Source organism: Chrysochloris asiatica, unplaced genomic scaffold, assembly GCF_000296735.1.
Source record: "Chrysochloris asiatica unplaced genomic scaffold, ChrAsi1.0 scaffold00105, whole genome shotgun sequence".
NCBI classification, from domain to species: domain Eukaryota; kingdom Metazoa; phylum Chordata; class Mammalia; order Afrosoricida; family Chrysochloridae; genus Chrysochloris; species Chrysochloris asiatica.
Window position 1 is genome coordinate 296,406 of NW_006408623.1, and position 27,216 is coordinate 323,621.

The 27,216-nt window shown below is 43.2% G+C and overlaps 1 protein-coding gene across 1 annotated transcript in view; it reads right to left on the reverse strand.

The window, feature by feature from the left end:
* IKZF5 (IKAROS family zinc finger 5 (Pegasus)) overlaps nt 1-22,480 on the reverse strand; it is a 27,469-nt gene extending 4,989 nt beyond the window's left edge. The window contains exons 1-3 of the mRNA XM_006867421.1: nt 22,318-22,480; nt 9,186-9,192; nt 2,585-2,590 (exon numbers count right to left, since the gene is read on the reverse strand). The gene's annotated coding sequence lies outside the window, so the exon portion shown is untranslated. The remainder of the gene's footprint in view (nt 1-2,584; nt 2,591-9,185; nt 9,193-22,317) is intronic.
* Between the last annotated feature and the right edge of the window lie 4,736 nt (nt 22,481-27,216).

Below are 27,216 nucleotides of genomic sequence, written 5' to 3' on the forward strand. Positions count from 1 at the left end.
CAGCGGTTCGAAACTACCAGCTGCTCCGCGGGAGAAAGATGAGGCTTTCTACTCCCGTAAGGATTTACACTCTCGGAAACCCTGTACAGGGTCGCTTTGGGTCGGAACCGACTCGATGGCACTTAACAACAACAATACATAGTCAATGCATTACATAGTCAAGGAGTTCTGGTGTGGCGCTGTGGGTTAATGTGCCAGACTGCAAAGTCCTTTGAACTGCAAAGTCGGTGGTTGAAGCTCACTAGCTGCTCCTTGGAAACCCTATACAGGGTCACTATGGGTCAGAATGGACTTGAGGGCACTTGACAACAACAATACATAGTCAAACAACAACATGAAAGGCACCATACAAAACAACTAAGAATTTCAATACCTGAAAATCTTCCTTGTGAATTAAAGAAGGCAAGGTAGCAAAAATGAGGTGATATATTTAATCATTAAATCAATTGGAATTCAAATTTAGAATTTGATAGCGTCCGGATGACTGTGATTGTACCCATTCACACCTCCTCATCCCCCATCACCACTTGGCTTGTTACTTTCATTTGATCCATTTTGATGGGTGCATTGTGGTATTCACATTGATTTTAATTGGAGTCCTGGTGTGGCACTAACCAATGGCACTGGACAACAACAAGGATGAAAACAACTGTATATTTTCATGTAAGTTACCCATTTGGATACTTTCTCTTCTATTTACTCCCCTTTTTTACTATTGGGTTTTTTTTTTCTTATTGTTGTTGTTAAGTTGATTCCGACCCATAGTGACCATGTATAGGGTTTCCAAGGAGCAGCGGTGACCTTGAACCACCGACCTTGCAGTTCAAAGGACTTCGCAGTCTAGCACATTAACCCACAGTGCCACACCAGGACTCTGGTAGCGTAGTGGCTACAAATCGGGCTGTGAACCCCAAGGTCAGCAGTTCAAAACCACCAGTTATTCCGCGGGAGAAAGTTGAGGCTTTCTGCTCCCGCAAGATTTATAGCCTTGGAAACCCTGTATAGGGTCACTATGAGTCGGAACTGACTCCACAGCACATAACCAACCAATTTTTCTTGTTAATATATAATAATTAATTGTAATATTTATATATGAACTCTTTATTAGATATCGGAGGAGGCTTCAAACATTTCATAAACCACTGAAGCCCACTCGGGTGGATCTAAGTATCTTTCCCATTCTGGTTGCTTTTTCACTTTCCAATTTATCCATTGTTTACATTTAGTTTGTGTCCTAGTACATTAATTGCCAACACAAGGCTGATTTCCAAAATATGAAGAGAATTCACGTCCCTACTTTCTCTCCACCTCTGACACCAGCCCCTCACGTGGTGTTTTCTTAGACCTCATTCCTGGCTATCCTAAACTACAGGGAGCTGGGGAAGGCCCAGCACTCTGCAAAACAGCCTGCAGTTCAGGCCAGTCTGCCTCTTTCTCCTCCCCTGAGTCTCAGCCACGAGCTGTTGTTGCTATTGTTAGGAGCCTTAGAGTCCATTCTGATGCATAGTGACCCTGCCTGTATAGGGTTTCCCCTGTATAAGGGTTGCTGAGCTTGGACCTCCGACCTCGTGGTTCAAACTGACCTTGCAGTCCAGGGTATTAACCCACAGGGCTACACACCCAGACTCCCAGTCACAAGCAAGAAGGGTCTTTTTCCATCACCCAACCACCCAGGAGCTGTACTGCCGACACCGGCTGGCTCAGTGCCATGTAGACTTGGTAATTCCCGAGGATGCCTCAGCAAATTCATGGAGCTCATTACCAGTGCTTACACGCTCCCATTTACTATAACTAGAAAGGATCCAATCAGAGACGACTGAGCCTGCACAAGGCTCCCACTGTTTCCAGGGACGGGCTACACTCTCTCCTAGAACGGCTGTTCTCACCAATCCCAGAGCCCCAGCGAGAGCGAACTCCAAGGTCCCAGAAGCCCCTGGTCACTGGGACTCCAATGAATATGCACGATGGGAGCCTTCATGCACTCTTGTCATGAACTCAGTCCCTGACTCCTCATGACCACATCATGCCCCATCCCTTTCTAAGGCCAGCTGCCAGGGTGGGTGTGATGTAGCACCCATTAGTTACACTTCTTTCATACACCTCAAGGAGCATTGTTGGTACAGTGGCTAAGCATTTAGCTACTAACAGAAAAATCTGTGGTTTGAACCCACTGGTTGCTCTGAAGAAGAAAAGATGTGGAGTCTGCCTCCATAAAAACTAGAGCCTGGCATCATGCAATCCCCTTTTTAGATTCTAACAGTCATCTTACAAGTTGGAGGCCTCTCACTCCCAAATCTCAAAATACACTGCATGGCCACAGTGATCAAAACAGCCCCGTACTGGTACAACGGAAGACACATAGATCAATGGAACAGAATTGAGAACTCAGAAGTAAATCCATCCAAATACAGACAACTGATCTTTGACAAAGGGCCAAAACACATGAAATGGGAAGAGACAGTCTCTTCCACAAATGGTGCTCGCAAAACTGGAAACTGACTTGCAAAACGAATGAAACAAGACCCTATCTCAACACTATAAACAAAACCAAACTCAACATGGATTAAAGACCTACATGTAAAACCTAGAACTATAAATGTCATCATTGAAAAAATAGGGACAAACTTTGTTGTTGTTGTTGTTAAGTGCCATCGAGTCGGTTCCGACCCATAGCGACCCTGTACAGGGTTTCCGAGGGTGTAAATCTTTATGGGAGTAGAAAGCCTCATCTTTCTCCCATGGAGCAGCTGGTAGTTTCGAACCACTGACCTTAAGGTTCGCAGCCCGATTCGTAACCACTATTAGGGGCTCTAATATATGACATACATACACTATCAAACACTGCCAAACACACAAACAGCAGAAGACAAAACAGATGACTTGCTGTTGTTAAGTGCTGTCAAGTTGGCTCCAACCTACAGCAACCCCGTTATAGGGTTTCCGAGGAGCGACTGGTGAATTTTAACTGCTGACCTTGCGGTTCACACTGACCTTGTGGTGGAGTGCCTATCCTAGAACACCACACCAGGACTCCAAATAGATGACTGTTGTTGTTGTGATGTGCCGTGGAGTTGGTTCTGACTCATAGTGACCCTGTACAGGGTTTCTTTACGGGAGCAGAAAGCCTCATCTTTCTCCTGCGGAATAGCTGGTAGTTTCGAACTGCTGACCTTGCGGTTCGCAGCCCGATTTGTAACCACTACGCTACCAGAGCTCCTTAAATAGATGACTGGAACTTCCTAAAAATTAAAACTTACGTGCATCAAAAGATCTCACCAAAGAGGCTAAAGGGAGCCCACAGACTGGGAACAAATTTTTTTTTTTTTGCAATGATGTATCAGACAAGGGACTAATATCTAAAATTTATAGAAAATTACACCACATCTACAAGAAAGGAGTCCTGGTGTGGCGCTGGACTGCAAAGTCAGTTTGAATTGCAAGGTCAGTGGTTCAAGCTCACCAGACACTCCTCGGAAACCCTATACTGGGTTGTTATGAGTTGGGACTGACTTGGTAGCACTTAACAACAACAATAACAACAACTATAAGAAAAAGACAAACAGCAAAATTTAAAAATGGGCGCAAAACATGAACAGACACTTCACCAAGGAAGACATTCAAAAGCCAACAAACATATGAAGAGATGCTTATGATCATGAGCCATTGTTATTGGTAAGTCCCTCGAGTCGGTTTCAACTCACAGAGACCCTGTATAGGGTTTCCAATGAGTGGCTGGTGAATTTGAATCAATAACCTTGCAGTTCAAACCGACCTTGCAGTCAAGTGCTTACCCTACATGGCCACACCATCAGGACTCCCACTAGTCATTAGTCATTGGGGTTGCTGTGAAGTGCCATTGAGTCAGTTACGACTCAGAGACCCTGTATAGGGTTTCTGAGGAGCGGCCGTGAGACAGATTGAAACAACAATGAGACGACTTCTCATACCAGCAGTAACAGGGAAGTTCAGAAAGCAAATGCCAGCAAGGGTGTGGAGAGACTGGGACCCTCCGACATTGCTAGTGGGACTATTAAATGATTCAACCACTCTCAAAAACTGTATGGTACTTCCTCAGAAAGTTGGAAATTGAAATAACTTATGACCCAGCAATCCCTCTACTTGGTATATATCCACAAGACATAAGAGCCAGAATATGAGTAGATATATGCACACCCATGTTCACTGCAGTACTGTTCACACTAGCAAAAAGATGGAGAGAGCCTAAGTGCCCATCAATGGAAGAATGGATAAACAAAGTTTGGTATAAACACACAATGGAATACTACACAACCTTGAAGAGTAACGATGAATCTGCAAAACACCTCGTAACATGGATGAACCTGGAGGACATTATGCTGAGTGAAATTAGTCAATCACTAAAGGACAAAAATTGTATGAGACCATTACTGTAAAAGCTTCAGAAAAGGTTTCCATACAAAAAGAAACTCTTTGATGGGTACCAGGGAAGGGAGAGTAATTCACAGGTTAGGGGATAGACATCTTAACTCAGATGACGGGGAGGGCAATACACAAGAAGAGAGGGGGTGGCAGATGAACAATGATGACAGGGAAGACTTAGGGAGGTGTGCATGGGCTAAATGGGCTAGAGGTAAATAATGATTTATACCCAACTCTGGAAAGACAGTGTTTTGTGAGTAGAAACATGGAGAGAGACATCGACTGAATGGGTAAAGGAGGGGGGAAATGTTCATGTGTTTGACTGTCTCATGGATATTGGTTTCTGCTGCTTACTACTGTAAAATTGACATTGATGCATGATAAAAATGAATATCGGGAATTATGATTACAGAAAGCCTATAACTGATCTGATTTGCTAAATGGGGAGTTAGGATCTGCACGGGAAATAGGCTGCTTGTTATGTGCCTTAGGTGGAATCCTGAGCCCCACCCAGAATCTTCTCAGATGGGACATTTCCACTAGTAAGGCATGCAGATCAACCCAAAACTGCTGAGACCAGAAAATTCTTATTGAAAGAAAGATCTGCAGAAAAACAACCCCAAACTGTTTGAATTTTAAGCTTTGGAGGCCTCACGGCAGGAAAAGTCAGCCTATCGGAAAACCCCCTACTAGGGCTGAAACTAAAACGGAACCTATAAGCAGTTTAGTATGCTCTCTGGTGACCACCTGGGTTTACTTGTGAGTGGAAGTGGGGGAAAATGAAGATATGGACTGAGTTTGACCATGTTCCACTGACACCTGCTAACTGTGAGATGAGAGAAAGAACAGAAGGGCTGGCTGGACTGAAGTTTAGGGAGATATGTGAACTCCTGAGCCCATGGGCCAGGGCTGAGTGAAGTGGCCAGCTGGCTTGAAATGCAGGAAGGTGTACAAGAACTCTCAAACTTGCAGCCTGTTGTTGTAAGATGCCATCTAGTCGATACCGACTCAGAGTGACCCTATGTACAACACAATGAAACACTGCCTGATCCTGGGTCAACCTCATAATTGTTGCAATGCTTAAGCGCATTGACGCTGCCAGGTTTATCCATGTCATGTTTCCTAGACTCATTATTGAGTGGCAGAGGAAAGGAGGGCAGGTCACTGGCTGGAGGGTGCTGCTATTCAGTGCCTTCAAGTAGGTTCCGACTTACAGTGACCCTGTATAGGGTCCCCAGGGAGCATCTGGTGGGTTTGAACTGCTGACCTAGAGGTTAGCAGTCCTGCGCTTTCCCACAGTGCCACACAAGGATTCTAGGTGGAGGGTATAAATATGTGTTAGAAATAAAAATACTAAGTAAGATTAAAGGAATACAGAAATAAAATTTCAATGTAAAAGAAACCCAAATAATGAAAAAACCAAACCCTATGGGGCAATTCAACTGGGTCTCCAGTGTCACTATGAGTTGGCAATATGCGTGAGGTTTTTTGTTAAGTTGTTGTTGCTGTTAGGTGCCATCGAGTCGGTACCAACTCCTATGACCCTATGCACAACAGAGTGAAACACTGTCCGGTCCTGGGCCAAGCTCACAATCAGTGCTACATTTGAGCCCACTGCTGCTGCCACTGTTCCAATCCATTTTGTTGGCGGGCTTCCTCTTTATGAAGCTTCTACTGTAGAAGGACAAAGAGCACTGAACTGCTCAGCCAGTTTCAAAAACCTGAGACAAGCAGCCAAACTGAGTTCTTAGTCCCACACGAATTTGTGTACAAAACCCTGCCAATTTCTTACTTGACAATGTTATCCGAAAACTCACCACCCCCCACTTCAATTCTGTAATGTATCTGATTTGAGTTGTGGGTATGGTGTACTTGACAATGTTATCTTAAAACTCACCTCCCCACTTCAATTCTGTAATGTATCTGATTTGAGTTTTGTGTATGGTGTGAGGTAAAAGTCAAAATATATTTTTCCCAAGGAGATACCAACTGTCTCCTCAGCAGCATGTCTTAATAGATCAGTCTTTCTCCAGAGGTTTGTTATACTGCTGTTAGGGGCAGTAAAGTTGGTTCCTATTCATAGCTACCCTATGTACAACTGAACAAAAACACGGCTCAGTTCAGCACCATCTCCATAATCCTTGCTATGTCTGAACCATTGTTGCCGCCACTGTATCCACCAATCTCACTGAGGGTCTTGCTTTTTCCTGACCTTCTAACTTTACCAAACTGGATGTCCTCCTCCAGGGGCAGATCCCTCCTGAGAATTATCAAAGTAAGGGAAACGAGTCTCTCCATCCTCACTTCTAAGAAGCATCCTGGCTGCACTTCTGTCAGGATAGGTTTGCCCTTTCTTGCAAACCATTGTTATTGTGAAGTGCCACTGAATCAGTTCTGACTCACAGTGACCTGGTATAGGGTTTCCAAGGGATGGTTGGTGGGTTTGAACAGCTAACCTTGTGGTTAGCAGTCCAGTGCTTATCCTGCACCAATCCATTGCTGTTGTTGCTATTAGCTGCTTATGAGTTGGTTCTGATTGAAAGTGATTTTACACCCAACAGAATGAGGCTCTGCCCGGTCCTGTACCATCCTCACAATTGTTAAGCTTGAGCCCCTTGTTGCTGCCACTGTGCCAATCCACCCCATTGGGGGTCTCCTCTTTTTCGCTGACACTTCACTTTACCAAGCATGATGTCCTTCTCCAAGGACTGGTCCGTCCTAGTAATAAGTTCGTAATATGAGAGATGAAGGCTCGCCATTTGGGCTGTTCTTCTTCCAGTTTACATTTGGTTGTTCTTCTAGTCCAATGCCAGAACTCAAATGCATCAGTTCTTCTACAGGTCTCCTTATTCACTGTCCAACGTTCACAAGCATATAAATCTACCGAAAACACCATGGCTTGGGGGAGGCACACCTTAGTTCTCAAGCTGACATCTTTGCTCTTGAACACTTTAACAAGGTCTTGTGAGGCAGATTTGCCTAATGCAATGTCGTCTGATTTCTTGACTGCTGCTTCCAATGCGTGTTTATGGTGGATCCAAGCAAAATGAAATCTTTTCTCCATTTATAATGATGTATTTATTGGTCCAGTGGTGAGGATTTTTGTTTTCTTCATATTGAGGTGCAACCCATACTGAAGGCAGTGGTCTGTGACCTTCATCAGTAAGTGTTCTTTACTTTCAGCAAGCAAAGTTGTGTCATCTGCACATCAAAGGTTGTTAATGACTCTTCCTCCAATCTTGGTACCACATTCTTCTTCATGTCATCTAGATTCTTGGATTATTTGTTCAACGCACAGATTGAGCTGTTTTTGTTGTTAAGTGTCGTCGAGTCAGTTCTGACTCATTGTGACCCTAGATAGGCTTTCTAAGGAGCAGCTGGTGAGCGTGAGCCACATTAACCTACAATGTCACACCAGGACTCTAGAACTCCACAAATTAAATATGGTGAAAGAATACAACCATAGAGCACACCTTTCCTAATTTTCAACCATTCAGTGTCCTCTTGTTCAGCTCCAACATTTGCTTCTTGGCCTATGAACAAGTTCCTCATGAGTACAATTAAGTATTCTGGAATACTCACTCTCTGCAATGTTTGTCATAATCCGCAGTCGAAAGCCTTTGCCTAGTCAATAAGGCACAGGTAAACATTCTTCTGGGAGTCTCTGCTTTCAGCCAAGATTCATCTGACGTCAACAGTGATACATATCCCTTGTTCCACATCCTGCTGGAATCTAGCTTGAACCTCGGGCAGGTCATTGTCAATGTACTGTTGCAGCCCTTTTAAAATTCTCTTTAGCAAAATGTTACTTTATTATGCCGTTAGTGATTCTGCCTGATGATTTCCGCATTCCAGTGGCTTACCGTTCTTTGGAACGAGCACAAAAATCCATCTCTTTTCATCAGTTGGTCAGGGAGCTCTCTTCCAAATGTCTTGCCATAGATGAGTGAGTGCCTCCAGTGCTCCATCAGTTTGTTGACATATTTCCATTTGTATTCCATCAATTCCTGGAGCCCTGTTCTCTGTCAACACCTTCAGTGTACCTTGGACTTCTTCCTTTACTACCATTGACTCAGGCTCATATGCTATCTCTTGTAATGGTTGACCATCATCCATTTCTTTTTGGTACAGTACCTGTGTGTGCTCCTTCCATCTTTTTTTTGATGCTTTCTGTATCATTCAGTATTTTGCCTGTGTTTGTCCTTAAGCACTGTCAAGTCAGTTCCAAATCAGTGACCCTGGACAGCGGTTCTGAGGGGTGGCTGGTAGGCTTGAATAGCTTACCTTGTGCTTTTGCCCATAGAATCCTTCAATATTGCAAGTCTAGGCTCAAATTTCTTCTTCAGTTCTTTCAATTTGAGAAATGCTGAGTGTGTTACCTTTTGGTTTTCTAACTACAGATCTTTGCACATTTCATTTTTAATACTTGACTTTACTTTCTTGAGCTGTCCTTTGAAAATTTCTGGTCAGCACTTTTACCTCATTTCTTCCATTTACTTTAGCATCTTGACACCGGCCAGACTTCGTCTCTCATACTTCGGATCTATTCTCAAGAGGGACCAGTCCCTAGAGAAGGACATTGTCCTTGGTAAAGTGGAGGGTCAGCAAAAAAGAGGGAGACCCTCAACAAGGTGGACTGGCACAATGTCAGCAACAATGGGATCAAGTGTCGCAACAATTGTGAGGATGGCTCAGGCCCAGGCAGAGTTTTGTTCTGTTGTAGACAGGGTCACTATGAGTTGTGGAACCCACTAGATGGCAGTTAACAACAACAATAACATCGCAACAACAAAACTGGAGAGTTAAGTTTCAGAGTCTCTTCTGACATTCATTTTTGTTTTTTCCTTATTTCTTGTCTTCTTAATGACCTTTTGCTTTCTTCCTGTATGATGTTCTTGATGTCATCCCACGACTCCTCTGGTCTTTGGTCATTAGTACCTAATGCATCAAATCTGTTCTTGAGATGACCTCTAAATTCTGGTAGAATACAGTCAAGATCCTATTATGATACTTGTGGACTTGTTTTAATTTTCCTCAGCTTCAACTTTCATATGAGCAATTGATGGTCTGTTTCACAGTGGTCCCTGGCCTTGTTTTGGCTGATGATATGGAGCTTTTCCACCATCTCTTTCCACAGATGTAGTCAATTTGATTTCTGTGTATTCCGTCTGGTGAGGTCCATGTGTATAGTAATCTTTTATGTTGTTTAAAAACGGTATTTGCAACAAAGTCGTCATTGGTCTTATAAAGTTCTATCACGCGATCTCAGACAGCATCATTTCTGTCACCAAAGTCATATTTTCCAACTAATGATCCTTCTTTTTTGTTTCTAACATTTGCATTCCAATCACCTGTAGTTGTCAATATATCTTGATTGCAAGCCTGATCAATTTCAGACTGAAGAAGTTGGCAGAATTCTTCAGTTTCATCATTACTGGCTTTAGTGGTTGGTGTGTAAATTTTTGAAATTGTGGTATTAACTGGTCTTCCTTGTAGGCTTATGGATATTATCCCATCACAGACAGTATTGTACTTCAAGACAGATCTTGAAGCTTTCCTTTTGTTTTTTAGTTTATATTGTGAATTGAGCGACAGTTTACATGGGAGAACATCAGCTTTACATTCATCCTCTTGTATTTCGTTTCATTGCACTACAATCCCCTCCACGCACCATCATTCAACAGCATTTGCTTCCATTCCCTCTGTTTTTGTTTTTGGATGTATACCAAAGCACTCAGGAATATATAACCATTCAAACAATCAAAGGGTACACCCCGCAAGACTGGATAGGGTCCTGGCACTCTGCTCTTCTCCCTGTATGGTCCCAGGGTCCTCTGCTCCTGGACTTCAAGATCAACCCCTCCCTTCCTTTTGTTACAAAACATCTATCTTTACATTTGCAACTCTCACAGTCAGCCCTGATGGCAATTATTCACTATTGAACCACAAGAGTCTTATCTCCATCTCCTTTCACCAGCCCTGTCCAGTTAGGTTGGAAACCTCTCAGTAGAGAGTCTACTACCTTCCTCCGCACCCTCTGGAACTAGGCTCCCTCTTGAAAGCTTGTAAGTCAGTCACTTCATGCCTTTGTAGCCCCTCTCATTTTGGGTAGCCAATGTCTAAGTTGCCCATCCCTACCAACCCTGTGTACCAAGAGGGTGGGAATGATCTTGCTATAAAGACTTGTTCCTTCTTTAGAGCAAATACATCCATAAGTATAGGTCAAGTTCATCAAATTGTAGCGGACTACTCTTTTTTTCCTCTTCTTTCTTCATCTAGTCGAGTTCTGATCATCCAGTCATTGAAGCCAGGTCAAATGGGTACTATCTGAAAGTATGGGTGTTCCTGTGCATCTCCCCTCACTTCTTATCAGCTGACACTTCACTCTCCATTCCAGTCCTCTGTGGTTATGTCTCTGGGCTCAGGAGTCCCCAGGTCTCACTATACACCAGGTCTCAATCCAATTTGACAGGAGTCTATTGAATGTGGTCAGACTTAGCTCACAACTTCATTGCTGTTTTCCCCCCACTTCCCCTTATCAGTGACCAATATGATCACCAGCAAGACCACATGCCTGCTTGTATTTCCCCTTGAGTCTCAGTCTTGGAAGGGGGTTTGCCCTGAGTGGACCCGACCGCTTGCCTTGATGGCTCCCCTGCAAACAATTTGCTTGTTCTTGTAGTAATCAATCAGACTGCCGTTGTTGTTTTTTATTTTTCCTGTCGGTCTTTCTTTCAAGAAGTATCTTCTGTTCTTCCAGCCGCTCCAGGTTGGTCTGCTTATCCTTTCAAGTGGAAATTTCCCACCACAGAAGATTCTGGATGCGGATCAGGATTCCACCTATGGTCTTATGTAAGGCAAAGGCTCCACAGGAATCGTCCTTCACTGGGTAAGTTCTAGTCCCATTTTAGGGATTCCAATCAGTTATAAGCTGAAGATGCACTTACAAGCTTTCTATGGTGATGTTTCTGGCTATTCCTTTCTCTCCCCGTCAAGTGTCTATTTTACAATAGTAGGCACATAACCACCACCACCAGGCAAGGGAAATAAAGATTCAAACGACACCTAAACATCTTAACATTATTTTACATCTTTTACCCATTCAAACCAGAAGCATTCTTTTTAATGATGAGTGCTATGCCATTCCTCTTCAATTTGTCATTGGCCATAGTAAACCACGTGACCGTCAGATTAAAAATGGCCAATACCAGTCCAGTTTAGCTCACTGATGCCAAGGATATCAATATTTATGCTTTGCTGTTCATTTGAGACAACTTCCAATTTTCCTAGATTCATACTTTGCACATTTAATGGTCAGATTATTAATGGATGTTTCCAGCTGGTCCTCATTTTGAGTTGTGCCCCATCAGCAAATGAAGGTCTTGAAAGCTTTGCTCCATTTGCGTTATCCTGGTCAACTCTACTTTAAGGAGGCAGCTTTTCCCCAGTTGTATTTTGATTGCCTTCTAACCTGAGGGGCTTATCATCTGGCACTATATCTGATAATATTCTGGTGTTCTTCATCATGTTTCAATATTCTAATGCTGACAGTGTTCCACTGCTATTCATAATATTTTCAGGGACTAAATATTCAGAAGAAGTCTGCCTCTCCTCTTCCTGTCTTAGTCTGGAAGCTCAACTGAAATGTGTCCACCCTGGGTGTATCCTGCTGATATTTAAAATACTGGTGGCCATAGCTTCAGTATCACAGCAACATGCATGCTAACACAGTACAACAAACTGACAGAGGAGTGGTGGACAGCAATTCATGGCACACTCAGTATAATTCACCACCACCACAATTCAAATGCTTCAATCTTCCATGGGTCCTCCGTCTTCACTGTCTTCATACACAGAGAACTGGAAATACCATGGCTTTGGTCAGGTGCACCTTACTCCTCAAAGTGACAACTCTGCTTTCTGACACTTAGAGAGGTCTTTTGCAGGTTTGCCCAATCCAATATGCTGTTTCATTCCCTGACGCCTGTACTTCCATGCGTCTGACGGTGGATCCACGTAAAATAAAATCCTGACAACTTCAATGTTTTCTCACTTATCACGATGTTGCTTATTAGCACAGTTGTGAGCAGTTTTTGTTTTGTTTTATGTTAAGGTATAACCCATAAAAAGTGATTCAAGACCTCTTCACTTTCAGCAAGTAAAATTATGTCATGTTTCTCCAACCCTGATGTGGAGTTCTTCATCTAGTCCAGTTTCTTGCATTATTTGCTCAGCATAGTGACCGAGTAAGTTCGGTGAAAGAACACAACTCTGACACACACACCTCTCCTGATTTTATACCACACAGAATCCAATTGTTCTTCCTGAATGACTATCATTTGGAAGTGTTTTGGAATTCTCTATTTTTTTTTGCAATGTTAACCATAACTTGTCATGACCCATACAGTCGAAAGTCTTTGCATACTCAATAAAATACAGGTAAACATCTTTTGGTATTCTCTGTGCTCAGCCAAAACTCATCTGATATCAGCAATGATTTTCCTAATTTCATGTCCTCCTTTGATTCTGGCTTGAAATTTTGGCAGCTCCTTGTTGATATACTGCTGCAACCATTTAAAAAATTTTACTTGCATGTGATATTAATGCTAACATTGATAATTTCTGCATTTTCTTGGTCACTTTTTTGGAATGGGGACAAATATGAATCTCTTTTAGCTGGATGGCCAGCTAGCTACCTTCCAAATTTCTTGGCATTAATGAGCGAGTACTTCCAGCACTGCCTCCATTTATTGAAATGTCTCAGTTTGTAGTCTATCAATTCACGAAGTCTTGTTTTCCACCAATGCTTTCAGTGCCCCTTAGACTTGTTCCTTTACTATCATTGGTTCCTGATTATACGCTACCTCCTGAAATGGTTGAAGGTCAGCGATTTCTTTTCATACAGTGAATGTGTATTCCTTCCATCTTCTTTTGATGTTTATGTGTCATTCAATATTTTGCCTATGTTGTTGTTGTTAGGTGCCATCGAGTCGGTACCGACTCATAGCAACCCTATGCACAGCAGAACGAAACACTGCCCCATCCTGGGCCAACCTCACTACTATTGCCACGCTTGAGTCCATTGATGCTGCCACTTGGCCAATCCATCTTGTTGGGGGGCCTCCCCCTTTTCTCTGACCTTCCACCTTACCAAACATGATATCCTTCTCCAGTGACTGGTCCCTCCTGACAATATGTCCAAAGTATGAGAGACGAAGTTTGGCTATCCTGGTTTCCAAGAAGCACTGTGGCTGCACTTCTTCCAAAACAGATCTATTGGTTCTTTTGGCAGCCCATGGCACTTTCAATATTCTCCTCCAACACCTTAACTCAAAAGTATCAATTATTCTACGGTCTTCCTTATTCACTGTCCAGCCATCGCATGCATATGAGATTATTGAAAATACTATGGCTTGGGTCATGTGCACCTTAGTCCTCAAGCTGACATCTTTGTTCTTCAACACTTTAAAAAGGTCTTGTGCAGCAGATTTGCCCAATGCAATACGTCGTTTGATTTTCTGACTGATTGCTTCCGTGAGTGTTGATAGTTGATCCGAGAAGAATGAAGTCCTTGACAACTTCAATCTTTTCTCCATTCATAGGAATGTTGTTTATCGGTCCAGTGGTGAGGAATTTTGTTTTCTTTACATTGAGATGTAATCCATACCGAAGGCTGTGCTCTTTGATATTCATCAGTAAATATTTTAAGTCCTCTTCACTTTCAGCAAGCAAGGTTGTATCATCTGCACATGGCAGGTTGTTAATGAGACTTCCTCAAATCCTGATGCCACATTTTTCTTCATACAACCCAGTTTCTCGATTTATTTGCTCAGCATACAGGTTGAATAAGTATGGTGAAAGAATATAACCTTGTTGCACACCTTTCTTAATTTTAAACCATTCAGTATTCACATGTTCTGTTCAAACAACTGCCTCTTGATTCAGGTCCAGAGTCCTCATGAGCACAATTAAGTGTTCTGGAATACTCATACTTCGCAATGTTGTCCATAGCTTGTCATGATCCACACAATCAAAAGATTTTGTATAGTTAATAAAGCACAAGTAAATATCTTTCTGAGAGTGTTTCTCTGCTATTCATAAGGTTTTCAGTGACTAAATATTTGGAAGTAGTTCATCACTCCTTCTTCCTAGGCTATCCTCATCTGGAAGCTCATCTGAAACCTGTCCACAATGGGTAACCCTGCTGGTATTTAAAATACCGGTGGCATAGCTTTCAGAATCACAGCAACTCACAAGCCACCAAAGTACGACAAACTGACACGTGTGGTGGATTTTGCCTATAGAATCCATCAATGCTGTAATTTGTGATAGTTAAGGTTTTGTGTCACGATGACTGGGCCAGGATTCCCAGTGGTTTGTCAATTGAGACTTGGTTATCCCCATGGTGATGAAACCTAATACAGGCATAGTTAATTCTACGATGATTGGCTATGATTAGCCAATCAAGCGAAAGTCTGTTTTCTTGCGGGTCTGGCCTGCTCCCAATATAATAGACATAGGAAAAGCTTGCTCTTTTACACTGAGAACTTGGGACTCTACAATTGTGAGCCATTTCCTTGACATAGACTTCTCTGTATGTATTACATATATGTTTCCCTGGTTTTGTGTCTCTAGAGAACCCGGCTTAATGACACAAATCAAGGCTTGCATTTTTTCTTCAGATTTTTTCAGCTTAAGAAATGTCAATGGTGTTCCTCACTTTTGGTTTTCTAACTCCAAGTCTGTGTATACTTCATTATACTACTTTATCTTCTCCAGCTGCCCTTTGAAATCTTCTGTTCAGCTCTTGTATGTCGTCTTCTGTTTGCTTTAATTATTTTATGCTTAACAGCAAGTTTCAGAGTCTCTTCTGATATCCATTTTGGTCTCTTATTTCTTTTTAATGACCTTTTGTTTTCTTCATGCATGACATCATTGATGTTATCCCCAAACACATCTAGTCTTAAGTCATTAGTGTTCAGTGCAGCAATTCTATTCTTGAGATGGTCTCTACATTCAAGTGGGATAGAAAGGTTGTGTTTTTGGCTCTCATGGACTTGTTAACTTCCTTGAACTTCAACATGAATGTGCATATGATTAATTGATGGTCTGTTCTCCACTCTGACCTTGTTCTGACTGATGATATTGAGCTTGTCCATCATCTCTTTTTACCAATGTAATAGATCTGATTCCTGTGTATGCAATCTGGTGATGTCCACATGGCCTATGTGTATAGTTACCATGTATGTTGTTGAAAAAAGGTATTTACAATGCATAGGTTTTTAGTCTTGCACAATTTTATCATGCAATCTCTACTGTCATTTCTATCACCATAGCCATATTTCCTAACTACTCATTTTCTCCTTTTCTGTTTTCAACAGCTGCATTTTCATCACTAGTAATAATCGATGATCCAATATCATGTTTGTCCTAAATCAAGTGCTTTTAGATGTCGTGGTGGTGGTAATGTGCCAGTGAGTCAGTAGTTATGGGAGCATAATGCCTAATCTTTCTCTCTCAGAGAGGTTGGTAGATTCCAACTGCTGATCTTGTAGTTAGCAGCCCATTCATAATCCACTATGTTATCAGGGCTCCTTGCTTTTAAATATGTGATTTATTTCTGGGCTCTTTATTCTATTACACTGGTCTATTTGTCTACCCTTACACCATTACCTGGTGTGGTGCCGTAGAGTAAGCACTGGACTGCTAACTGAAAGATCAGTGGTGCAAATCCCCCAGCCATTTTATGTAGCTATGAGTCAGAACCGACTCAATGGCACTTACAAATAATACCACCCACAGCAGCAGCAGCAGCAGCAGCAGCAGCACACAGGTTTAATTATGCAAACTAGTTGTGATGTTGTTCTCAGTATTGTTTTGACTATTCTTGGTTCATTTCAGCATAAGTCTATAAAAGGCAAAACTACGGTGCTGTGGAGCTCTGGTAGCGTAGTGGTTACGAATCGGGCTGCGAACCTTAAGGTCAGCGGTTCGAAACTACCAGCCGCTCCGCGGGAGAAAGATGAGGCTTTCTACTCCCGTAAAGATTTACACCCTCGGAAACCCTGTACAGGGTCGCTATGGGTCGGAACCGACTCGACGGCACTTAACAACAACAACAATGGTGCTGTGGAATAAGCAGTCCAACAAAAGCAAATTCCAATTAACAATTTATTTTTAAAGTTCAAAACCTGTACTTTTGTCAAGTACATTCAATAGGGAAAAAACAGTCTCTTCAACAAATGATGCTAGGACAATTTAATTTCTACACACAAAAAGAATGAATTTAGGCCCCACACTGTCACCATTTAATATCAAAAAATTTTAAAGGCAGTGATCTAAACATAAGAGTTTAAACCAAAAATCCTCATAATTGGACTAATAAATAACATCATGTGAGTCCTGGTATGGAGCTGTAGGATCAGCACTGGGCTGTGAACCACAAGGTCAGTAGTTCAAACCCACCAGCTGCTCCATGGAAATTCTATACAAGGTTGCTATGAGTAGGAACTGATTTGGCGGCACTTAAGCGTAATGGTTACCAATTAGGCTGCTAACCTCAAGGTCGGCAGTTCGAAACTATCAGCCGTTCTGCAGGAGAAAGATGAGGCTTTCTGCTCCCATAAAGATTTACAGCCTTGGAAACCCTGTACAGGGTTGCTATGAGTCGGAATCGACACCACAGCACATAACAACAACAACAACTACAGTGACACAAAGTGGGAGTGTAGTGGTTTCATAGGATAAGCACTGGACTGTGAACTGTATGGTCGGCAGTTTGAACCCACCAGCCGCAAAAAGATGAGGCTTTCTGTTTCTGCAAAATTTTACAAGTCTTGGAAACCCTATACAGGGTTGCTGTGAGTCGGGACCAACTCACTGGCATTTAACTATAACAGCAATGATACAAAGATCACAAGCAACAAAACCAGAAAAAACCCAGATAAATAGGACTTCATAAAAAAAAAACTGTACACAAAGGATACTATCAAGAAAATGAAAATCTACAGATTGGGAGAAACTATGTAGAAATCACATATCTGATAAGGATTTATTATGCAGAATATATAAATAAGTCCTACAAATTAACAACCAAACACAAACAACCCAACTAAAAAAATTTAAACCTGCTTTAAAGGGCTCAGCTAGAAATCTCTGGGAACTGGAGTACTGTACTGCACACCAACGCAGTGATACCCATCAGAGGCAATGAAGACCGTGGGGTTATTAGTTTCCCCTTGTTTACTGGCCCCAGAACAACAGATTTCCCCCTTCCATCTAATCTGCTCTTTACTCTAAATACCTTTACACTGGGCCAATTGGGGACCAGATTCTTCTTACTCTTCTTAATATAATCTTTGTGAACAGTTCCTTTCCTCCCTCTAAGAAGTTGCCCGAGGGCTTAAAATAAGTATATATTTTTTTATTATGGATTATTTTCACTGCTTTCTAGAATGATGAAGTTATCGACAAGTCTCTCCTCTGGATGAAAAGAATAGCAGGTGTTCTATTATACCAAACTTACTAGTTCGATGACTCAGAACGGACTTCCAGCCTTAGTTGGTAAAATGGGAGAATTCCAACTTTCAGTGCTATTTTATGTTTGATATGAAAACCTGCAAAACATGCTTTACCAATGTCTATAGCAGATGGCTGGCTCTCAGATAAGGATGGCAATTTTTCTAATATTTCTTTTTATAACAAGAAAGAGTTATATTCTAGATTAAGGAATTCCTCATTCTCCCAGATTCAAAGTTTCTTCCTCTTTTTCTATTAGTTCATCAACTGGGTTGGAGAATATATTCAGCATCTTATGTTGCCTCAGTTTATCGAGCTGTTCCTTAGCAATGATGACGCAAACATGGTCCACACCTGGATCTCATTAATTCATAGATCTCAATCTGTAATTTCCAAACTCATCTCTTCTTTTAGTTTTAGATCATCTCTTTAAATCACGTGCTTTCATCTGATTCAACTGTCTCAATCTTACAGATGGTTGTGGCTTCTGAACCATCTTGCTGTTACTTTTCTTTCCATCTTACCATGTATACTTACCACTTTTCTGTTTCCCCAGCATTGCGTTACTATTTATATTGTGTCTAAAGTTAATTCTGCCAGTTATTGGTCCTTTAAAATTTTACCTGTTGGGGGGCTGGGGGTGGAGGTGTGAGCTGGTCAGTCCCAATGAGAAAGATTATCAGGAATTCGGAAAAAAAGATTTGGGAAATAATTATTTTAATTGTAAAAGTTATATTTAGGTTCTGATAATAAAAGCTGCAATTACTAAAGTAATCCCAAATTTTGTATCACAATTCAGCAACATTTCTTGTCAATCAGCTAATAAGAAAACAGATACATTTTCACTGGAAAGTATATAAATTCCCTTGATAAGTTTCAGTAAACAGAACAAACCATACTAAGTCTGAGTCAGACAACAAAACACTGCTGTGGTCACTGGCCTGTGACAATGCAGAATGAAATGCACAAGACTGCCAGTGAGGAAGCAGAAGAAAATGAGATTTGTATCCAGACATCTCCAGTTTCAAGAACACACCAATGTGCCTAATTACGGAGGCGGCCTGGCATATTTTGACAGTCTTGACTATTCTCACATTGTCACATTATAAATTTCACTGCGTTTCATGCCATAATTGTGCACTGCTTTTCAATCATATCATAATGCATGATGGACAGAAAACACAACGGATGCCAATGAAAAGTGTATAACATTGTAAACATCAAGGAAAACTATTCCTAAATGAGAATTTTAAGCACAATGCTATTGTTAATAGCCATAGACATTCTGTAGTGATTGAAAAATTAGGCATTATTTAATCACTAAGCATCCTGTGCCCACTTAAAAGTGATTTACTGCAGCCACCCATATGCAATTGACAAGGTCAGGTCTCGAGTTCAATCAGCAGAGGGTGGTGTGAAGGAAAAGTTTTAAAATCTAAATTGAGTCTTTGGTTCAAAATCAAGCTTTCTCCACCTCAAGTACAGATTTCTTAGCAAAACACACAGGACAAGAACAGCAATTCTAAAACTACGGAAGACATTGATATAGAAAGAAAACAAAGGTTTTACATCCAAACTACCTTCTGGTCTTTAAAAAAGTTGTTGTTGTTGTTAAGTACCATGGAGTTAAAAAAGTAGAGGACTAAAAATGTAACCTAACAATTCCACAGTGTAACTGATTATTTGGAGAAGTATCAAAGGCAGGACTTAAAACCTCCACAAACATACCACAGTAATCTCATTTAGGAACACATTAACCAACTGATTCGCTCTCAATCAACGGTTCTTTCCCAACAGCAATGGATTCAATGCCTTGGAGCTTCTAAGTAATACTGTCTTATGATAGTGCGCCTGACCCAATCTCATATGCATGTGAAAGTTGGGCAGTGAATAAGGAAGACAGAAGAATTGATGCATTTGAGTTACAGTGTTGGAGAAGAATACTGAAAGTCCCAGGGACTGCGAGAACAAACAAATCTGTGTTGGAAGAAGTACAGTCAGAATGTTCCTTAGAAGCCAGGATGGCCAGACATCATCTCTCATGTTTGGACATATTATCAGGAGGGACCAGTCTCTGGAGGACATCGTGTTTGGTAATGTGGAGGGTCAGCGAAAAAGACGGAGCCCCTTTAACGAGACAGACTGGCACAGTGTCAGCAGCAAGGGGTTCAAGGGTGATATTGGATGTGAAGTTGGTGTAGGACTTGGCAGTGTTTCATTCTGTTGTGCACAGAGTCATTATGGGATGGAAGCACTCGACAGCACCTAACAACAATCTTATGACGATCATTTCTTATGAGACAGCAGGGTCCCAGGGTCCCTGGGTCCCCTCTATGATTACTCTGGTTAAAGTGAGCTGCCTCTAACATGAAATTTCATGAATTACAATACGAGGTGCGTGTCTAGACAGAGACTTACCTCCTCTGAGCATCTGCATTTCCACCACAGATGTACAGAATCAGAATCTATGTTATAACAATATCCACAGGTGACTTTTATGTATAAATCTTGTTAAAATGTAGACTCTGATTCAGTAGATCTGGGGTGGAAAGGCAAATTCTCAGCAGGGGGTTGAGCTAGAAAAAACCTGTTCAAAGCCAGGCAGAAACTGGCGAGGGCAGACCTATTTTTATGCCAATAGCTTCTTCCAAATTATCCATATAAGGCCCAAAATAGAACAGTGGTCTTACAAAAACAACCAGAGGTTATCAACACCAGTGAAAGACAAAAAGGTATTTGTAAAATAAATTTGATGTCCCAAAAGAGCAGGAAAATCTCTTTATCTTCAGGTAGTGAACCTGCGCTATTCTCCTACCTCCCATGGTTCTGGAAGAGAATTGATCTTGTATGAAATCCTCTGTCTGATCTTTCTTCTGTTCCAGATTATAAATGGGAAGTCAGTGACACACACACACAACCTCTTTGTCTGGAGCTAATCATTAAAACTGTCGCATCATCTAATCATCCAATGAAAGACAACCACAACCCTAAAATAAAGATAAAAAAATCACCAGAGCCAAAGCTCTTTATCCAACCTTATACTCAAAGCCTACCTTTCCAATAAACTGTGAACATGATTAGGGAATAGTAGTTGTTGTTGTTAAGTGCTGTTGCGTTGGTTCCAACTCAAAGTCACCCCGTATTGGGTTTCCGAGGAGCAGCTAGTGAGCTTGAACCGCCAACCTTGCAGTTCAACCTGACCTTGCAGCCCGTTGTATTAACCCTCAGAACCACACCAGGAATTTATCAGTTACTCTTGGAAATTCAGGGTTACTATGAGTATGAACTGACTCAATGGCACACAAGCACCACTACCCCCATACTTGGGGTCCTGGCGTGCTGCTGTAGAATAAGCACTGGACTGTTAATTGCAAGGTCAGCCGCTGAAAACGCCCCTTTTTCAGAAACAGGATTGGTACGAGTCAGAACCAACTTGGTGACACTTAATCACAACCATACTTAGCAAGGAAGGCACTTATATAATACCTTATTTCAGGGTTGAAGTTTGAGTCCACCCAGAGGCTCCTGGGGAGACAAGTATGACATTCGACTTCTTAAGTATCAACTGTTGGAAATCCTATGGTGCACAGGTCTACTGATACACACGGGCTCTCTAGGAGTCGGGGGTGACATGACAACTGGTAGCATAGTGGTTATGAATCAGGCTGCGAACCTCATGGTCAGCAGTTCGAAACTACCAGCTGTTCTGTGGGAGAAAGATGAGGCTTTCTGCTCCCATAAAGATTTCCAGCCTCGGAAACCCTGTACAGGGTCGCTATGAGTCGGAACCGATTCCACGGCACATCACAACAACAAGTACTGGGGCCATGGCCACACAAAGTGCCTGTAGTTCACTATGTGTGCTTCCTTCTATAAGCTCACAGTTAAGGCCATAGAAGGATCGGCTCTGCCATAGACTACATACCAACGAGACTTGGTTTGTATACAGCAGAAAATGGTTATGTGCCTTCAAATGGAATAAGAATGTTTCCTGTGATTACAGAACTGTCACAGACAAATACCTTTGAAGGCAGAAAGGGACACTGAGATGATTGGAGGAATTAGGAAACATACTCTAGAAGTAAAACGTAAGTAAAATCATGTTAGGGGTGACATAGCAGGCAATATACAACAGTGGGAGGTTGGCAGAAGAAAAGATGAAGATAGCGCAGACACAGGGAGGAATGCAAGTGTTACAAGGGAATACCGTTACCTGATGGTACATGGAGGGGACTGCAAGCATCCTAATGAAGCCAAGTATATGATTTGTGGAATTGACCTAAAATGGATGTTCTACTCGGTAAACCTTCATAAAACTCACAACAGAAAGTTTAAAAAAAAAAAAAAAATTAAATAAAACCATGTTGGAAGAAAACCAAAGGAAGTGTTACACAATCTAACCTTTTCACCCCAAATCAGTTCCTCCTTTTTCTTGCCACCCCACCATTGATGAAATGAAGAGGAATGGATATAGCCTCTGGAGACACACCAAGAGACTCCAAAAAGGCCATGGAGGGAATTTCAACTAAAATTGAAAAGTCATACAGAAGTCTGCAAAGAAAAGCACATCACAAATCAACACCTTTACAATCAAATTATAATCAGTATTTCCAGGCTTAAGCAAGCTAAAACAATAACTTGTACCAATCTTACCATTAACTGAAAGCTGAAAAACGGACAGAAAATCAAAGAACAATGCAATGGGTTCACTTCAGCAACAGTTCCATAGCACAGAACTAGTATGTGTACTACTGTGACTATGGTTTTTCCATTGATGGATTTCTTCAGGTTTTATTTTTTGGTAAATTTGTAAATGTCCTTCTAATTTTGAATATATTCACAATATACTTATAAAAGGGCCAGACACTGTACTGCCAAACAGCTAAGGTTGCAAAGAAGCAATGCACTCATCCCATAAATTTTAATCCCAAAGGGAAACATTTGTGGAATAAGGGTTAAAAACAAAAGCAAAAATCGATGACAAACACCCAGTAATGGTACATCTAATTCTTATTTTTATTGTTCTCTCGACCACAAGCCAAAACAATTAAAACATTTAATCCAAAATGTTTTTCCAAAACATTTTTCTCGAAAACACACACCAAACATCTCAATTCACTTGTAACGATCTCCCAAGAATATATTAGTCTCTAGCTGTGCTGATGCCAAATCAAATTATCAATATAAAACGGAATTTACACATTGCTAGTGTAGGCCAATAATAGTTTGAAGTAATTTTTTTTCTTCTTAAACCGAGTTTCCTTGTTGTTGTTAAGTGCCATCGAGTCGGTTCTGACTCACAACGACCCCTGTCTAGGGTTTCTGAGGAGCAGCTGGTGGGTTTGAACCGCTGATCTTGCGATTCAAACCGACCTTGCGATCCAGTGATTTAGTCTACAGCGCCACACCCGGACTCCAGTTTCCTTAGATCTCACACACTGAAGCGTCTTTATTTCTTCCTTCTCTTTCGGGTTCCAACACTAAATGGTCCATGTGTTCAGTGACAGCTGGGACCAGTGTAACGTCAGCTCTGATGGGCAGAATTATCGAGCACTTACTAGATGCATGGCTTGGCTACTTGCACTCCATACAGTTTAACACGAGACTTAAACCCTGCAAGAACCAAAATAGTCCTCTGCTCCAAAGTGCTCCCCACACCTGACATCTTCCCAGTTAGAGTGCACATGCAGAAGACAGGGATCCAAGGGGCAGGTTCACCAGGTAACAGACGGAGGTTTTAAAAGTCCATCTCGTAACCAACAAACCCGCTGAGGCATCCTCAACAAGGTTCGGACCAACACCTAGGAACCCCTTCGCCCCCATGAAAACGCACACCTCGGGAGCCCCCAGCAAACCACCTGTCAGAGCGAGAGGCAGCAGCCCCCACCCTGAGCCCCCTGCCCCTGACCTACGGCGCCCAGCCCAAGCACCGCCGGCGTCCTTCCCCTTCGGTTCCCACAACCGCAAACTCAGCAGCCCTCTGCAATCAGTCCAGGAAGGTCCCTGGTCGTGACCCCATCAAGCGACGACCACGCCCGCTTCTCCGCTGGGGCTCAAGTCCCGGGCGGGGTCAGTTGGCCGGCCGCGAACCCGGCTCTCGGCTCCCACCGCTCCTTCTTATCCGTACCAAGCAGCAGCGTGGCTGCCATCCGCATCGGCAGCCTACTACCCACCTCCTGACATCCGCACCGAGTAACCCCCACCGCCTTGTTCAACGCCGCTGCCGTCGCCGTTGCCGCCGTCTTCGTCACCGCCGCCATGTTTGTTGTGTCTCGGCTTCCTTCCCGCCCCCTTGCCATGCCCAAGTCTCGCGAGAGCAGGGTGCAGGGCGAGAACACAAGCGGGGCCTGTGTGCTTTTTGGCGTTTGGTTGGAATGCGAGGGCGCGGCCATTGGGGGTGTGTTAGGGGCGTGTATGAGTGGGCGGAGTTCTGGCTCGGCCCGCCTCCAAGTCGGCGCGAAGCTAGGAGGTGCTAGGGCGCTACAGTGCTGGAGGACTGACGGTGGGACTGGTCTGCTTCACTGATGGAGGGCGCTGCGACAAGGCTGCTGCGAGGCAGCGGGCTGGTGAGTGCGTGCGACCAAAAGCCTGCAGGCCGAGTCTCCGTGGCCTTTGGCATCGCCGCCGGCTAGGCCTTCTAACGGGCTCCGGTCGCTTCACGCCCGGGGCTAGCTCGTTTCCCGCTCCACCGGGCCTTCCCTTCCCTAGTCCTTCCCTGCGGGCCGAGCCGGCCTCTTTCTCTGCTTCCCTCAGTGGGGAGTGCTGGGGCGGCAGCTGCTGGGACTGTCCTGGAAGCTTCTCTGACGGAATTAGCTCCTCGTGTTTAGTCGGAAACTCGTCAGCAAGATGTCCTTCAGGTCGCGGATCCCTGGGCCCTGCGCTCTCTGCGGCCTTCTGATGTTCGAACCCACTTTTCTCCATGCCAACCCTTCCGCCCCTCAGGAAATGATTGTTAAAATACAGCTCAGTCAATGTTGCTGTGAGCAGATCGCCCTGGCCTCCCAACAGCGGCCCGTCTGGAAAGTTAGGATGGGACTGCAGAGTTGGTCAGACTTCCATATGGTGGTGTTGGTGGCGGTGGTGTTCCTTCAATTCGATTCGGACTCACAGCGACCCTATAGGACGGAGTAGAACGGCCCTATAGATTTCCAAGGCTGTAAATCTTTGCAGAAGCAGCCAGCCAGCCTCATCGTTCTCCCAAGAGCTCTTAGTGGATTTGAACCCCTGGTCTTTCGGTTAGCAGCCCACCACTTAGCCTACGGTGTCACCGGAGCGCGTTTAGCACCCTAAAAGACAGAGTCGAACTGCCCCATAGGGTTTCCAAGGCTGTAAATCTTCACGGGAGCCGATCGCCAGGTATTTTTTCCCGGGGAGCCGCTAAGGGATAGAACCACCGCGGATAAAACAGCCGGGCACTTAACCACGGCCACCAGGGCTCCTAGTCAGGGTGGGCATTCATCCCGTCTGTCGTTCATTATGTCTGGGGCTGTCTGTATCTCTAGCCTTGCCTCCTCAAACATCAGCTGAAACCTGGCACCTGGCTTTCATAAACATTAGCAGCCTTGCAAACCCTGTGGGGCAGGTCTGTTTTGACTCATAGTGACCCTGTCGAGGGTTGCCAAGGAGCAGAAGGGGGTTTGAACTGCCGACCTTGTGCTTCACAGTCCAGTGCTGACCCAACAGCGCCACACAAGGACCTGTTGTTAAACCCCGTGGAGCCAGCTCTGACTCTTAGCGACCCTGGATAGTGTTTCCAAGGAGTGTTGATAGGTTTGAAGGGCTTACCAGCCCAATACTCCTTTTACAGCGCCACACCAGGACTCCACACCAACAATTTGTGTTCTAAAAGTTGCTGTGAGTAGGAATCAGCTGGAAGGCAGTGGATTTGGTTTGGATGGGTACCCCATTCTGCTTTCTGCAACGACACAAATTGTTGATTCTTGAGCAGCCCAGGTCCCAGAGAAAACACCCCTAACCTCTTTAGTCCTTCCTCTTAGGACGCACTTTGTAGAACTTCATCCACACTTGGAAACACATTTCTTAGTGCGCTTCACTGGCAACTCTCAGACCTGGTATTCTTTGTATGTTGTTGTTGTTGTTAAGTGCCTTCGAGTCGGTTCCGACCCATAGCGACCCTGTACAGGGTTTCCGAGGGTGTAAATCCTTACGGGAGTAGAAAGCCTCATCTTTCTCCCGCGGAGCGGCTGGTAGTTTCGAACCGCTGACCTTAAGGTTCGCAGCCCGATTCGTAACCACTACGCTCCTTTAATGCCTGAACGTTCTTCAGCAGCTTCCGTCTTATGTCCATAGGCAGGACTCTACCTTTTGCCTCCTATTAGAGGTAACGATGTTGACTGCTTTACAGGCTTCCGGTATTAAGAAAATCAGTAAAGCCTTGCATATGTGTTGTTGAAAGCAATAAAAAGAAATATGTCTTTAGGATCCCTGTTTTATAATTGTTGTTGAATAGTTTAGCAAAGAAAGTTCCCTGTGCTTCACGATTTGCCTCTGGTTTTGGAGCCAATGTTTACTGAATACATGCTGGGCGGCAGGCACATTATTGGTCATTTTTACAAAGGACCATCCTAGGAAGTATGAGTTCTGGTGTGGCACTGTAAATAAGCACTGGACTGATAACCGTAAGGTTGGCGGGTTCAAACCACCCACCGTTATGAGTCGGAATGAACTCCATGGCACTTAACAACAACAACAACAAGTAGTCAGGATCTTTCAGATGCATTAACAGATGCTGGAAGGATGAAGTGATGCGCCCAATGTCAGTCAGCTAGGACTCCAGAGAGCTGGGATGCTGACTCCCTTAGGGTACTGCTACCCCCTCACCCCTCCTCCTTGGAATTGTCACAGCCTATTTTGTTTGGAATTGTTGGTTTCATTGTGACTTGTAGTGGTTCCCGTTTTAAAAATACTTTTCTGTAAATGAGGTCATGTGATTAGTTGAATGTTGACTGTAGTATAAGAATGTGGTTCTGCAGCCAGACCTGACTTCCAAGTAACCTTGAGGAGGTTACTTCACTTCTATGGGTTGCAGTGACTTGCTTGTCAAATACAATGACGAGAATGTACTTTATAGAACTGTGGTGAAAATGACATGAGTTCTTACAAACAAGTACAGCCCTTAGGCAGTGTTAGCCATGTAGTTATTGTTGTTGTTAAGTGCCGTTGAGTCGAGTCTCACCCATAGCGACCCTGTATAGGGTTTTCGAGGAGCAACTGGTGAGCTTGAACTGCCGACCTTGCAGTTCAAATGACTGCAGTCTGATGCATTAACCCACAGCGCCA